The sequence below is a fragment of the Myotis lucifugus genome, unplaced genomic scaffold (assembly GCF_000147115.1).
Source record: "Myotis lucifugus unplaced genomic scaffold, Myoluc2.0 scaffold_5045, whole genome shotgun sequence".
Classification (NCBI taxonomy): Eukaryota; Metazoa; Chordata; class Mammalia; order Chiroptera; family Vespertilionidae; genus Myotis; species Myotis lucifugus.
The window spans coordinates 1-9624 of NW_005876093.1; the positions used below are offsets into that span (position 1 = coordinate 1).

Sequence of the window (9624 nt, forward strand, 5' to 3'; positions counted from 1 at the left end):
GATCAGGCCAGGAGGGGAGAGCAGATAGGCAGTTGGGGGGATCAGGTTAGGAGGGGCGAGTAGTTAGGCATTTAGGGGGATCAGTCTGACAGGGAAGAGCAGTTAGCGGGATCAGGTCAACAGGGTAGAACAGTTCGGGGTATCAGGCCATCAGGGGAGAGCATTTAGGGCGATCAGGCAGGCAGGCAAGTGAGCGGTTAGGAGCCAGTGCTTCCGGATTGTGAGAGGGATCCCAGATTGGAGAGGGTGCAGGCCGGGCAGAGGGACCACCCCCATGCACATATTTCATCTACTGGGCCTCTAGTATTAATCATAATTTTATTTTATTTTTTTTTTTTAAATATATTTTATTGATTTTTTTTTTACAGAGAGGAAGGGAGAGAGATAGAGAGTTAGAAACATCGATGAGAGAGAAACATCGATCAGCTGCCTCCTGCACACCTCCTAGGAGCCAGTGCTTCCGGATTGTGAGAGGGATCCCGGAATCGAACCTGGGACCTTTCAGTCCGCGACCACCCCCATGCACATATTTCATCTACTGGGCCTCTAGTATTAATCATAATTTTAAATCTCATTTCTGATAGCCCCAACATCTGTGTCATACTTAATCTGGATCTGATGATTACTTTGTCACTTGGGATATTTTCTTGCTTTTATAGTGCTTCATAAGTTATGTTGAAAGCTGAACATAGGCAGGAAATACTTAGGTAAATAATTGATATTTTTGGAGAATATAGGTTTCTTTCTACTAGGCCTTTAGTGTGGGAACTTGAATTAATCTAGGCAGGAATTGGCTAGTGTTTAATGTTTGTTTTTGCTGTGGGCACCAGAGATTTCTGATTCCTAGTGATACCTTCTTTATGCCTCCTGCTTGGCCTTGGGTTTTTCCTTTGTGCTGCTTCCCAAGAGTTGTTTCTTACAGTCCTCCCGCATGTATTTTACTGCTACTAACTATGTAGCTGATTTGCCAGGTGGTGGTTGGGTGGAGGACTAAGGGGTTTTCTGATTTTTTTATTAAACCTAAGACTTAGGCAAGTACTGGAACCTGGATCTTGATTGTGTCCTTAGTTTACAAGATTTCCTGCCCCTCCTCCAGGGGTGAGCTTTTTTACCCCTCTGTTCCTTTTCCCTTGCTGCAGTGAGGACACCAGTGTCCTCAAACCACGAATTGTAAGCAGTTCCCCCTACAGATTAAGCCTTTTGTTTTGTACTGGAGATAAAGGAAAGGGGTCTGGAGTGGATTTCACAAATGGTTGCCGTTTCCCTCAACCCACCAGCATAACGGTGAACGCTTTCCCTGGGATTGTCCCCATCCTCCCTGTAAGAACCTGGTGGGCTTCCTGTAGGAAAAACTTGTAAGAAGATGGAAATACCCCCCTTGGTGTGAACTCCAGGAGCTTATTACTCTCATGATATCCTATACTTTGGCCTTTAGTAATTTATCAGAATTTCTAGTTTAATCTTCCTACCAATTTACATGTTCAGATCATGTGTGCAGGCACCTGGCTCTTCAGTATGAAGATGATGGTTTGCCCTGTGGCCTCAGTTCTCTGATAGGTCCAAGAAGTTTGTCTAGCTTTTCTCTTGGAAGGGTGGGAGTGATGGTTTCCCAGTGCTTCACCTATTAGAGCTGAAACATGAGTCCTAAAATAAGTTTTAATCTACATAAATGTCTAACGCAGTGCAAGGCCCATAAAACTCAATACAAGTTAGTTTTCCCCCTATTTTTCTTTTTCCCACCCCCTTAGAATATTATGATTTTACTAGAGGCCCGATGCATGAAATTCGTGCAAGGGGCTCAGCCCTCACAGCCATGGCGGCTTGCCTTGGCCCGAGGCAACTGTGGCAGCTGTCTTGGCCCTCGCAGCCTCAGCTTCGTCCAGGTCATCCAGAAGGACATCTGGAAGGACGTCCAGAAGGATGTCCAGTCTAATTAGCATAGTATGCTTTTATTATTATAGATGGCTAGAAAGCCAGGAATAATTGATTCTGACTTGGGTCCTGCCTGTTGTAGACTTTAATAACTCCTACACCACTGGCAGTATGTTATGTTTGCCTTGCTCTCTTCCAAGATTCTGTGTATGCCTTTGTAATTATTGAGTACATTGTTATCACTCAGTAATAATTTGCCTCATTCAAAATTAGAGTCTTCCCAGATTATAGGTTTTGTTAGTGGTCACATGTTTGTCATTTTTATTCCTCACATTTCCAGATGCAATTCAGTTTAGCAAATATTTGTTCAATGCCCACTGTACTGTGTGTGCGGAATTAGGTGTTGAGTAGAATACAAGCTTTTCCTGGTAGTGGAGGTTCCCAAGGGGTTCCCAATGGCAATGGAAACCCTGTGGATGGAAGGATATTGCAACTTGGGAAATATCTCCATTTCAACCTAGAAGGATTAAAAATTTTTTAAAATTACACTAGAGATATAAGAATGCATTTTAGTAAAAATTGAAAATTTGTAGAAAGAGCCATGGTTGTTCATGTAACTATTATGACATCCTCATTCCATCACATTCTACGTACCAAGATTAATTTGGATTACTTAATTTTGGTTTACTGTGCAAATTGTGATGTCAGATATAATGCCATCTAATATTGCTGAAATACTTTTATTTTTCAGAGGATAAGCACCCAGATTCATTTAACTTGTAAGAACTATCTATTTATTTATTTTCTTATTAAACTTTGTTTTAGTGGGTCTCAAAATTCTGTGACAGATTTTTGGTCAAGTTATTTCCATTAAAAAGTACTGGTTTTAAAAACTGCCACACACACACTCCACAAAACATTCTCCTTTCCTTTTGAAGGTTTTACAATGCATTGTAATCATTAACCAGTATTTTGCTGTTAAACTTAAATGGCCAATTGAGACAAGTTCTTCCACCACTGGTTAAGACTAGGGTGACGGTCTGGGGGGATAATATTCATTTAGCCTTCTGATCTTTCTGGGCAGACGTGGTGACTTTGCCAGCTCCAGCTGCCTTCTTGTCCACTGCTTTGATGACACCCAGAGCAACTGTCTCATGTCACAAACAGCAAAAATGACCCAGAGGAGGGTAGTCAGAGAAACTCCCAACACACATGGGTTTGCCAGGAACCATAGACAGTGGCAGTATAAGCTTTTACCCAGAACGATCATCAGTCGTCTTCTGCTTAGTGAGTGTACAAGCTATGTGAGCTTGATGACAGTCCAGCACAGGTGTACATCCGGCACTGATTTGGCCTGGATGGCTCAGGATAATTATCAGAGTCGTGAAGCCAGCTATTCCATTGGTGGGTCATTTTTGTGTCACCAGTCACATTGCCATGATGACCATCTTTGACAGACACATTCTTGACATTGAAGCCCACATGGTCCCCAGGAAGAGCGTCCCTCAGAACTACATGGTGACCTCAGCAGACTATTTACTTCAGTTGAAACATTGACTGGAGCAAAGGTGACCACCATGCTGGGTTTGAGGACCAGTCTCCACTCAGCCCACAGGAACAGTACCGATACCACCAGTTTTGTAGAAATCTGGGAGAGGCAGACACAGGGCTTGTCAACTGGACGAGCTGGTGGCAGGATGCAATCCAGAGCTTCAGGCAGCGTGGTTCCAGTGGCCTTGCCATCTTCACAGGTGACTTTCCATCCCTTGAACCAAGGCATGTTAGTGTTGTCACATTCCAACCAGAAATTGGCACAAATGCTACTGTGTCAGGCTTTTAGCCAATTTTCTTAATGTAGGTGCTGACTTCTTTAACAATTTCCTCTTATCTCTTCAGGCTGTAGGGCGGTTCAGTGGAATCCATTTTGTTAACACCAACCATCAGTGGTTTCACACCCAGTGTATAGGCCAGAAGGGCATGCTCATGGGTCTGCCCATTCTTGGAGATACCTGCTTCAAATTCAGCAACACCAGCAGCAACAATCAGGGCAGCACAGTCTGCCTGAGATGCACCTGTAATCATGTTTTTGATGAAGTCTCTGTGTCCTGGGGGCATCAGTGATGGTCACATAATACTTGCTGGTCTCCAATTTCCACAGGGAGATAGCAGTGGTGATACCACACTCACATTCAGCTTTCAGTTTACCCAAGAACCAGGCATACTTGAAGGAGCCCTTTCCCATCTCAGCAGCCACCTTCTCATTTTTTTTTTTGGTGGTTCTATTGTTGATCCCACCACCTTTGTAGATCAAATGGCTAGTAGTGGTGGACTTGCCCAAATCTACATGTCCAATGACCATGATGTTGATATGAGTCTTTTCTTCTCCCATTTTGGCTTAGATTTAGTGGTGGTTTTCACAACTCCTGTGTTCTAGCAGCAAACCTAAGCTAAGGAGTGTTTGTTTAAGGAGATAACTGTCATCATTGAATTATAGCCTGATAATGGCTTTTTGCTTCACATTATAGTGTAACTCTCTTAATTTTTAAATCTGAAAACTGTTGTCAGCATTAGGTAGAACTGTAGAAGTCTACTGTGAGTAAATGGAAAACATAAAAATGAATACTGACTGAAAAGAAGATGAGCTATTGCCTCTTTTAAATATTATTATACAGTAAAATTGATGTTGGGGTGTGAGTATAGTTCTGTGGATTTTGATATACGTATAGATCAGTGTAACTAACACCAAAGTTACAGTAAAAAACATTTACGTCACTCCAAAAAAACTCCTTTGTGCTACCTCTAATTACACTCTCTTCCCACCCCAAACCTTAGGAGTCACTGATCTGTGCTCCATCACTATAGTTTTGTCACTCTGAGGATGTCACATAGAGTCAGGCTGGGTGTGATCTTTTTAGTCTTGCTTTTTTTTCCACTCATAATGCTTTTGAGAGTATCCAAGGTGTATATATCAATAGTTTGTTCCTTTTTTATTGTTTTTGTATTCCATTGTATGAACGTACCACATTTGGGTTGTTACCAGTTTTTGATAATTATAAGCGGAGCTGCTATAAAAATTCATGTGCAAGTGTACATAAATTTGCACCTCTAGGGTAATTACCTGAGAGTGAGATTGCTGTATGATTACACTACCATTTATGGTAAAACTAGTTAGCTAGAGTTTGAATGCTAGAATGGATAGAGTAGCAGAGACCCAAGTTGCTTGAATACTAAGTTGTTTGCTTCTTATTAGCTATGCAACCCTGAGTGAGTTTAACCTCTTTGTGCCTCAGTTTCCTCATCTGTAGAATGAAGTTGATAATACTAACCACTGGGATTGTTGTATTGGATTCAAAGCATGCTGTCTGCGGGGGTGGGGTGGCGGGGATTTCAGGGATTGCCCTCAAAGGTGAAAAAGTTTAGGGATGTAGATGTATGGGAGTCCTATATAACATCTAAAGGTTGGACCAGATTTCCAATTTTGATGGTTTTACTTACTTGCCCTCCCAATATTAAAAAATCATGTTCATCAAAAATTAGTATATTGCTATATTTCTTTAAAAAATTGCAAAAAGTAGCTCAGAAACAACTAACACTTTAATCAAGCACCAGGCTTGACACTCCTCAAGTGTGTAAGCCTGAGTACCTTTCCACAAAAGAAGTAATTTGTATAATCACTAAATGTTATTTTTATGCCTTTTTAAAGCTAGCTGATGAGGACACTTGATGAGGCATGATTTCGTGGAGCCCCCAAGATGAACCGTCTACAATTTCTCAGATCCTATCTTAAACACATCTTTTTACAGGAAACCTCTCCAGTTTTGAGGAGAACTTTGAGGAGAGAATTGCAAAAGTTCAACATGCCCAGTCAAATCTCTCCCTAGAGTACTATGTCATTAGAAAATGCAACGGAGGCCCCTTTCTTGCATAACTGCTGTGTGATATGGTCTAGCTTGGTCTGAGCAAGTATCAAGGTATGTGTTTTCCCCCCAGAGAATGTCTCTCTAGCCTATGAGGTATGCAAAAAGGGCTACCTATTCACCTACGTGACAATGGATGAAACCCAGTATGTGCAAAGAGGAACCTAAATGCCCTTTCTTTTCCGTTAGTTCAGTTGTTTTGTAATGTTTTCCCATGACACAATCCATCAGCTGAGGACAGTTCTTCACCTGGGATTCCAGGGGAAACTGGGTGGGACAGGAAGTCTTGAGCACACAATCTGGGATGTCATCTTTGAACTGCTTCCTTACTGCCTCCTTCCTCTCCCCCAGTACCACCAACAAGCCAACACTGAGGTTTACCTGGAGCCTTTCCTCACAGTTGGAACATCCTTCCTTCTTCTGCCCTGTTAACCCTACCTGAACCAATTCCTGCAAATTCTAGCTCAGTAGGAGACTCCTCTCCTCCCACACACCACTCATTTGGATGCCATATCCTATTCCATAGTCCCTCATTAAGTCCTATCTTTTCTAGTCAACTTTGGCACCTCATGCCATACTTCCTCACTCTGTGACCTGTTTTGTATACACATGGCCTGAAGGTTTACAACTATACTATCACTCCCTGATTGGTAGGACAGCCTTAAATTCTCTACATCCTATCTCCCACAAATGCCTGAAAGAATTGCTGCTTGATATTTAATTGACAAACTAAACATCAGTTATCATTTTGTGTTGAAAAATAGCATGTAGCATGTTCTAATGGCCACACAAGTCCTTTGAAAAGCCATAGTTTGTAAGAGAAACACGCATTTCACAGACTGTCTAAAGGAAACTGGTGCTTTGCCATGCTGCTAGTGTTGAAGGTGTGGCTATACAGCCTGCCTGGGCAGAGCATGGCTTCACAGTGTAGGTTGCAGTCAGAGCTGCAGGCAGCTTTTCCCTGGCTCCATCATGCTTCCTAGCCTTCCCCATGATTCCTTGTCCACTTACAATGTTGAAGAGGACTAGGAATTTACTTGCAAATATAGACAAACTTTGACTATAAGCAATTGTATCCTATTTGTCTCATATGAAACTTGCATCTTATACAGGAGAAGGGTGTGTGTGTGTGTGTGTATTATGAGCCTAAGTTGAACTCTCTGTAGGACAACCAACTTAAATCCAGAATAAACTTTTTTTTAAACTTGTGGACATTTTAATGAACTTCCCTCCATGTAGCTTCAAGCTTCCATGACACAGGCCCCACCAACACCCTTAATCTTGCCCTCAGCTCTTCTGCTGAAGAACTTGGCCTTCACAATGACAGGCTGCTTTGGAGTTTTCCCTTCCCCAAAACTTTGTAGTAGCCAGTCACACCACATCAACGACAGGAGCAACTCCAGTCTTGCTTTTGGCAGCATTTACCCGTGTCTGCTCACTGGCCAGGGTCCACAGTTATCAAGATTGACAGTTGGGCAGAAGTTCTGGTTCCTCTTTAAGTGGTAATGCCTCACACCAACTTTCCCAAAGTAGACTGGGTAATATTTGTCGAAGTTGCTCCTGTGATGATGCAAGCCACCAGCATTACCTCGGCCCCCTGGGTGCTTCCTATGCTTGCCAATGCGGCCGTGGCTCATGTGGCCCCGAAGTTTTCGGGTCTTCGTCAGTCTAGGTGGCATGTCGGTGGCTGAGATGCAAGAGAAGAATAAACATTTTTTATACTTCTAAATAAACCTACCTTTAAAGCTCCAATTATGTCCTTTAGGAGAATCCATGTAGTCACTTGCCTTTAGGGAAATGGTCTCTAGTCTGCTTCTTGCCATGATTTCTGTGTCACTACAAGCCACGTCCAACTCAGGTTCCTTCCAGACTGCTGTCCATAAAGATGCAGGCTCTAAAGGCCTCTTCTCTGTACCATCTCCACTCCTGCCACTAGGCCACCACTGACCCCTGGAACTTACTGCATAGTAGGTGGTATCTGTACTCCCGAGAGTCTAGCAGTGAATGCCCCTACACCCAATCATAATCTTTCCCACCATTTCTACCTCTTACTTCTCAGATCCTCTTCTCTGTCCACTCCACCCAAGCACACATTCACTGGAGTCTAAACATACCGTAAGTCTTCCTGCCACTCTGTCCGTACTGCCTCTGCCTGAAGTTCTGCACATTCCCCTGGGTTTGTTCCGTCTGCACATTCCTCAGGACCCACTGCAGAAAAAGCTCATTTTTATTTTCACCTCGGTGGTTCATTCCATCTCTGAAGGCCCACAGATCTAAATGTACTCAATACTCATTTTTTCCAAATGGGGTGGTGTGATAGAGTGCCTAATGGCCACAAAGTCCTTTCATCTCTGTATGCACACCCCTTCAACAGTGTGACTCTGTAGCTCTTCCTGTCAAGGGGTAGAGTCTGTGTATTCCTTTAATTTGGACTGTGCTTATAACTTGCTTTGGCCAATAAAATGCAGTGAAACTCTGGGTGACTTCTGAGCCCAGGTCTGAAGAAGTCTTGTAGCTTTCCTCTTGTACCCTGGGGACCCCAAAGCACCCATGGGAAGAAGCCCCAGCTAGCCTGCTGGAGGAAGAGAGATGATGAGAGAGAGGCCAGTCAGCAGCCAATCATCAGACATATGAGTGAGGCCATCTTAGAATATTCAGCCGCAGTCACATTGCAGATGACTTTGTAACCACATAAGGGACTGTAGGAAAGACAACAGAAGAATGACCCGGCTGATTCTAGCTCAAATTGCTAACCCACAGAATTGTGAGCAAATGAAATGGTTGTTATTTGTAAATACATATTGATTAATTGACATTTAAAAAACAATTATGCTTGGAACTATCCTGTATCTTGTTTGTGGTGGTAATTACATTCGTGCACATCTGTCAAAACTTGGAACTATACATAAAAAAAGTAAATATACTGTGTATGAATTTTTTTTAATATATTTTATTGATTTTTTACAGAGAGGAAGGGAGAGGGACAGAGAGTTAGAAACATCAATGAGAGAGAAGCATTGATCAGCTGCCTCCTGCACATCCCCCACTGGGGATGTGCTCGAAACCAAGGTACATGCCCTTGACCGGAATCGAACCTGGGACCCTTCAGTCTGCAGGCCGATGCTCTATCCACTGAGCCAAACCAGCCAGGGCATGAATTTTTAAATTAAGATATACTTTAGAGCAATTTTGCTGAAGAAATTTATTTATTTGATAAATGTGGCTAAATGTATAGGTAGCATGTTACTGTGAGAAATCTGACACTTTGAAAATAAATTTGCACATAATACACATTCAGTAATGTTAGTTTCCTTCCTCCTTGCACACAAATACTTTATGATCATCTGTCAAGGCTGCTAATGAAAGTGTTCCTACTCTAGGAAATAGCTGGATCTCAGGTGGTTTCTAAGATCCTGTGATTGGTTTGAAAGATACATAAATGACTATGTTGGAATGCTTGCTTAAAGTAAAATATATAAGTGCTACCACACTATTCTAAAGGCTGGCCCCCTAGAACTTTTTACTTTCAAAGACTTAGACTAGGGTATAAATAAACCATTAGCCCTCTTGTTAATAGAAATTACATAAAACTTTAAAATAATACAAAAGAATGATCAAAGGTCCTTTCATTGTCATACTGGAGCATTGACTGAGATTCATTGTCATACTGGAGCATTGACTGAGAGGCCCGCCCAAGGATTGATCTTCCTAACTGCTCTCCCCTGCCGCCCTGATCCCCTTAACTGATCTCCCCTCCTGGCCTGATCCCCCTGACTGCCTAACTGCTCTCCCCTCCTGGTCTGATCGCCCTAACTGCTATCCCCTCCTGGCCTGA

At 42.6% G+C, this 9624-nt stretch overlaps 2 pseudogenes; both read right to left on the minus strand.

Moving 5' to 3' along the window:
- Positions 1-3476: 3476 nt before the first annotated feature.
- Positions 3477-4261, minus strand: LOC102433465 (annotated as a pseudogene).
- Positions 4262-7030: 2769 nt separating this feature from the next.
- On the minus strand, positions 7031-7468 carry LOC102433770 (annotated as a pseudogene).
- Between the last annotated feature and the right edge of the window lie 2156 nt (positions 7469-9624).